The sequence below is a fragment of the Pristiophorus japonicus genome, unplaced genomic scaffold (genome assembly GCF_044704955.1).
Source record: "Pristiophorus japonicus isolate sPriJap1 unplaced genomic scaffold, sPriJap1.hap1 HAP1_SCAFFOLD_29, whole genome shotgun sequence".
NCBI lineage: Eukaryota > Metazoa > Chordata > Chondrichthyes > Pristiophoridae > Pristiophorus > Pristiophorus japonicus.
The window spans coordinates 8136462-8143364 of record NW_027252668.1 but is presented as its reverse complement, the minus strand read 5'-3'; the positions used below and the strand labels follow the sequence as shown (position 1 = coordinate 8143364).

General features: G+C 45.1%; 1 protein-coding gene across 7 annotated transcripts in view; it reads right to left on the bottom strand.

The window, feature by feature from the left end:
* LOC139248232 (zinc finger protein 84-like) overlaps positions 1-6903 on the bottom strand; it is a 1036220-nt gene that overhangs the window by 43730 nt on the left and 985587 nt on the right. The window lies entirely within an intron of this gene.

Genomic DNA, 6903 nt, shown 5'->3' with positions numbered 1-6903 from the left:
TGAAATGATAGGGGCCAACCTAGAGCAGCTTATGCAATTGTAACTCAGTTTAATGTTGTCGAAACAGCCCCTCTTCCAGACTCCTTTTCAGCCCAACAAGCCGAATTGTTTGCGTTAACTCGAGCCTGTATTCTGGCTGAAGGACAAACAGTTAATATCGACACTGACTCCAGGTATGCTTTTGGGGTATCACATGACTATGGACAAATTTGGAAGATTCGCGGGTACCTGACTTCTTCAGGAACCACAATCAAAAATGCAGAACAAGTGGAAAATCTCCTGCGAGCCATTCAATGCTCCTTGAAGCTCGCCATTATCAAATGCCAAGCACATACAGGCCAGTGAAATGAGGTGACACCAGAGCTGATAATGCAGCTAAGTCAGCAGCTCTGTCAAAAGGGGGGATGCAGGTGTCATTGTTCCCACTAAGGAAAAATAATTGCTCAGACCCGCCACCCACTATTAATGACGTGCTGACCTTTCAGACACAGGCCAGTACGGAGGAGGTGGTGACCTGGACGAAGGATCAATGTTATAAAAATCCAGAAGGAATATGGGTTCACCACGACGGCCGCGTGGTGGCCCCCAGATCCTTACTTCCATGGATTGCCCGCTGTGTTCATACATTCACACATGCAGGCAAAGGGGGGATGGCAGATTATATTTTGGCAACTTGGTATGCACCAGGTATTTCGGCAATTGCAAAACAAATCTGTGAAAATTGTGTTACCTGTCAGACAATGAATCCGGGTAAGACGGAAAAAGTACAATCTGCCTCCCACCCAAATCCAGTCGGGCCTTTTGTACATTTACAAATGGATTTTATTGAATTACCTATGTGTATGGGATTCAAGTATGTATTAGTTATTGTAGATGTGTTCTCTAGATGGATTGAAGCCTTTCCATGTAAAAAGGCCGATGCCACTACTGTTGCTAAATGTTTGTTAAAGGAAATCGTACCGCGCTTCGGAATCCCTGCTAAGCTTTCTAGTGATAACGGGTCACATTTCACGGGAACTGTTATAAGAGAAGTGTGTAAAACTTTGCAGATTAATCAATGTTTTAATTGCAGTTATCATCCACAATCAGCTGGACTTGTTGAAAGATATAATGGAATGCTTAAAAATAAGCTGGCAAAACTATGCAATGACACTGGACTGAAATGGACAGAACTGCTGCCCTTAGCTTTGATGGTAATGCGATCTGCAACCAACAGAACAACAGGCCTGTCACCGCATGAAATAGTTATGGGACGTCCCCAACGACGACCTTTTACAGCACCATTTACTGCAAAACAGATGGACATCCACAAAATGGAGGAAAATATGTTGAATTATTGTATTGCACGAACCAAATGTATTTCCAGCTTTCCCCATTCACAGGTAAAGGAAGCCCAAGTCAAGCCAGTGGAAGGGAAGTGTCATAACCTGGAGCCAGGGGAATTCGTTTACATCAAGATTTTTAAAAGAAAAAGCAGTCTACAGCCAAGATTCGAAGGACCATACCAGGTCTTGCTGGTGACCAATACTGCAATCAAGGTAAAGGAAAGACCAACATGGATCCACGCATCCCATTGCAAACGGGCACCTGACCAGGAGGAAGGGACGAAGGAACCAGAGGAACAGAAAAAGGAAGACTGAATAAGGAACTGTATGGACTATGGGGACTGATGGTGCTGGGCTTGACAGGGTTTTACTTTGCATTATTGATTACACCAGGGGTACTGACCCGCCACCGAAGGGAATAAACGTAAACGTATTTATGGCACTGAGTCATAAGTATGCTTAAGAAAGAAACTTGTCGAGTTATTGGATATGTTCCCATGTACCTGTCCACTCCGAAGGGGGTATTCCCCTGAGATCTGTCCCCTTTAACGAATCAGAAATGGTAGAATGGTTGACAGTTCAAAATAGGACAAACCTAACTAAGGGGCCAGAAACGAAGGAGCAAACAGAATGGAGGTCGGCAGGGTATAAACTTACAGCCTTCCAGGGATGGTACCAGCCCAATTATGATAATAACCATCAGCCTCCCTTCCTAAGCATTACTCCCAGAATAGGAAATCCTGAAGGTATAATATGCCTAGTGAGTAATGAGACTAAAGGACCAGAAATGGGATGCAGCAAGTGTTCCCAAATGATTAAATGGCAAGCCACAACTAATCCCACTGAGAAAAAGATAGCAACTGTTGGCTGGACAATCGTCCATAACAAAGCCCCAGGTAAAGGGTGGGAAGGTGAGACCACTCGAGTAGGGATAGTGCGAAAGGACCAGGAGCTGACATCCTATAATTAAACCTACTTTATTTGTGGCCATAAAGCCTACCCATGGTTACCAGCCAACTGGACAGGGTCCTGTTCCTTAGAATATGTGGTACCCCTTATCAGATCAGTAAAGACTCTAAGAGAGGCCTATGGAAGTCACAGATTTAAATGGGATTTGACGTGGCTAAACGGAATATTCAAGGTAATGGTGCCACCCTATGGAATAGCATCGACCGAATGGCAGTTACGGGAACTGGCTAACTTAGTCGAATCAGTAGCCAACGCAACTTCCCAAGCCTTTGAAGGGATAAATGACGAAATGGTAGCTATTCGAACAGTGGCTCTCCAAAATCGTATGGCCTTAGATTATCTCTTAGCCAAGGAGGGAGGGACATGCGCATTAATAGGTGGAGAATGCTGTACGTATATCCCAGATAAATCAGAAGATATCGGCAGTCCAGCTGAAAACATCAGGAAAAAGGTAATAGAGTATAAACAGACAGTTGGCCAGGACGGTATCACCTTGTGGGGTTGGGCATCGGGATGGTTGGGAGCCCTGGGGAAATCTGTGGTACAGGGTTTGATCATATTCCTGCTGATAGCCTTCACCCTGTATCTATTATTTGTCGTCATTAAGTGTTGCTGTGCCAGGGTGGGAGAAACTATGTTACCTACCGAGACCACGCTCGAGTTATGGTAGCAACAATTACTGAAGGCTCTTGTGTGGAAATGGAAATGGAGAGACTGTACAAAATCAGAATGGATTAAGTTGTCTTTGTGAAGGATAAAATGGGGGAATGTGGAAATGTATTTTTATCAAAGCTGATACCATACGGTATTTGTGTGCCCTTTGCAATATATATATATCAAAATGGAGTCCTGGTCCTTCCTGAACTTTCTGCATTTTAGCAGTCAGCTTGCATAAACAGCTAAACCTGGTTGGAGATGGCTGATGGCCATCAGACAGCTAGGAGACAAGTCATGCTGAGACAAGTACCCCCGCATGGTGCTCTCCTATTGTCTACACGACAAGAGTTCCATATCACCCCACCCTTATCTTCTAGACTCAAACCACCAGCCACTATCTCTTGCAGAGACCTCATCCATTTGATGTAAACGATAAACTGACCAGGAAATTGAACAATCCTGACACAATACAAGACAGGTGATAGCCCATTACCACACCCTCATGGAGTAATGGCCGGCTGGCCAACTGATAACCCTGACAAAAGGAAATATCTGTAAACCATGTCAGGACAAGGATATATTAATTAACTCTTTATCTGTATTCACTGACTGTGAGACACAGCAATACACAGGGAGAGGCCATAACTTGGGTTTTACTGTATAAATATCTTGTGAAACTGTACCATTTCAGAGGTGTTCACTTAGCCCTTGATTGAGTGTAACCTGCCCCCTTGCTAGCAAGTACATTAAAGAAACTTCTGCCGGAACTGTAAGTGTCGGAGTCATTCTTTTCGGAGGTCGAGATTTTGACATACCCCACTAGTCACTGCCTGCCATTCTGAAAAGTCCCCATTTACTCCTACTCTTTGCTTCCTGTCTGACAACCAGTTCTCAAACCATGTCAGCACACTACCCCCAATCCCATGTGCTTTAACTTTGCACATTAATCTCTTGTGTGGGACCTTGTCGAAAGCCTACTGAAAGTCCAAATATACCACATCAACTGGTTCTCCCTTGTCCACTCTACTGGAAACATCCTCAAAAAATTCCAGAAGATTTGTCAAGCATGATTTCCCTTTCACAAATCCATGCTGACTTGGACCTATCATATCACCTCTTTCCAAATGCACTGCTATGACATCCTTAATAATTGATTCCATCAGTTTACCCACTACCGATGTCAGACTGACCGGTCTATAATTCCCTGTTATCTCTCTCCCTCCTTTTTAAAAAAGTGGGGTTACATTGGCTACCCTCCACTCCATAGGAACTGATCCCGAGTCAATGGAATGTTGGAAAATGACTGTCAATGCATCCACTATTTCCAAGGCCACCTCCTTACTCTGGGATGCAGTCCATCAGACCCTGGGGATTTATCGGCCTTCAATCCCATCAATTTCCCCAACACAATTTCCCGACTAATAAGGATTTCCCCCAGTTCCTCCTCCTTACTAGACCCTCCGACCCCTTTTATATCCGGAAGGTTGTTTGTGTCCTCCTTACTAAATACCGAACCAAAGTACTTGTTCAATTGGTCCGTCATTTCTTTGTTCCCTGTTATGACTTCCCCTGATTCTGACTGCAGGGGACCTACGTTTGTCTTTACTAACCTTTTTCTCTTTACATATCTATAGAAACTTTTGCAATCCGTCTTAATGTTCCCTGCAAGCTTCTTCTCGTACTCCATTTTCCCTGCCCTAATCAAACCCTTTGTCCTCCTCTGCTGAGTTCTAAATTTCTCCCAGTCCCCGGGTTCGCTGCTATTTCTGGCCAATTTGTATGCCACTTCCTTGGCTTTAATACTATCCCTGATTTCCCTTGATAGCCATGGTTGAGCCACCTTCCCTTTTTTATTTTTACGCCAGACAGGAATGTACAATTGTTGTAGTTCATCCATGCGGTCTCTAAATGTCTGCCATTGCCCATCCACAGTCAACCCCTTCAGTATCATTCGCCAATCTATCCTAGCCAATTCACGCCTCATACCTTCAAAGTTACCCTTCTTTAAGTTCTGGACCATGGTCTCTGAATTAACTGTTTCATTCTCCATCCTAATGCAGAATTCCACCATATTATGGTCACTCTTCCAAGGGGCCTCGTACAACGAGATTGCTAATTAATCCTCTCTCATTACACAACACCCAATCTAAGATGGCCTCCCCCCTAGTTGGTTCCTTGACATATTGGTCTAAAAAACCATCCCTTATGCACTCCAGGAAATCCTCCTCCACCGTATTGCTTCCAGTTTGGTTAGCCCAATCTATGTGCATATTAAAGTCACCCATTATAACTGCTGCACCTTTATTGCACGCACCCCTAATTTCCTGTTTGATGCCCTCCCCAACATCACTACTACTGTTTGGAGGTCTGTACACAACTCCCACTAACGTTTTTTGCCCTTTGGTGTTCTGCAGCTCTACCCATATAGATTCCACATCATCCAAGCTAATGTGCTTCCGAACTATTGCCTTAATTTCCTCCTTAACCAGCAATGCTACCCCACCTCCTTTTCCTTTTATTCTATCTTTCCTGAATGTTGAATACCCCTGGATGTTGAGTTCCCAGCCCTGATCATCCTGGAGCCACGTCTCCGTAATCCCAATCACAACATATTTGTTAACATCTATTTGCACAGTTAATTCATCCACCTTATTGCGGATACTCCTTGCATTAAGACACAAAGCCTTCAGGCTTGTTTTTTTAACACCCTTTGTCCTTTTAGAATTTTGCTGTACAATGGTCCTTTTTGTTCTTTGCCTTGGGTTTCTCTGCTCTACACTTTTCCTCATCTCCTTTCTGTCTTTTGCTTTTGCCTCCTTTTTGTTTCCCTCTGTCTCCCTGCATTGGTTCCCATCCCCCTGCCATATTAGTTTAACTCCTCCCCAACAGCACTAGCAAACACTCTCCCCAGGACATTGGTACCGGTCCTGCTCAGGTGCAGACCGTCCGGTTTGTACTGGTCCCACCTCCCCCAGAACCGGTTCCAATGCCCCAGGAATTTGAATACCTCCCTGCTGCACCACTGCTCAAGCCACGTATTCATCTGCGCTATCATGCGATTCCTACTCTGACTAGCATGTGGCACTGGTAGCAATCCTGAGATTACTACTTTTGAGGTCCTACTTTTTAATTTAGCTCCTTGCTCCTTAAATTCGTTTCATAGGACCTCATCCTTTTTTTTACCTATGTCGTTGGTTCCAATGTGCACCACGACAACTGGCTGATCTCCCTCCCTTTTTAGAATGTCCTGCACCCGCTCCGAGACATCCTTGACCCTTGCACCAGGGAGGCAACATACCATCCTGGAGTCTCGGTTGCGGCCGCAGAAATGCCTATCTATTCCCCTTACAATTGAATCCCCTATCACTATCGCTCTCCCACTCTTTTTCTTGCCCTCCTGTGCAACAGAGCCAGCCACGGTGCCATGAACTTGGCTGCTGCTGCCCTCCCCTGATGAGTCATCCCCCTCAATAGTACTCAAAATGGTGTATCTGTTTTGCAGGGGGATGACCGCAGGGGACCCCTGCACTACCTTCCTTGCACTGCTCTTCCGGTTGGTCTTCCATTCCCTATCTGGCTGTGGACCCTTTCCCTGCGGTAAGACCAACTCACTACACGTGATACTCACGTCATTCTCAGCATCGTGGATGCTGCAGAGTGAATCCACCCTCAGCTCCAACTCCTCAACATGGTCTGTCAGGAGCTGGAGGCGGATACACTTCCTGCTCACATAGTCGTCAGGGACACCGGAGTCGTCCCCGAGTTCCCACATGGTACAGGAGGAGCATAACACCCGACCGAGCTCTCCTGCCATGACTTAACCCTCAGATACACTTAAATTGGCAACAACAATGTTAAAGTTTACTCACTGTTATTGAAGAGAAAAAAGAAAAACTACTCACCAATCACCAGCCAATCACTTACCCTCTTGGCTGTGACGTCACCTTTGATT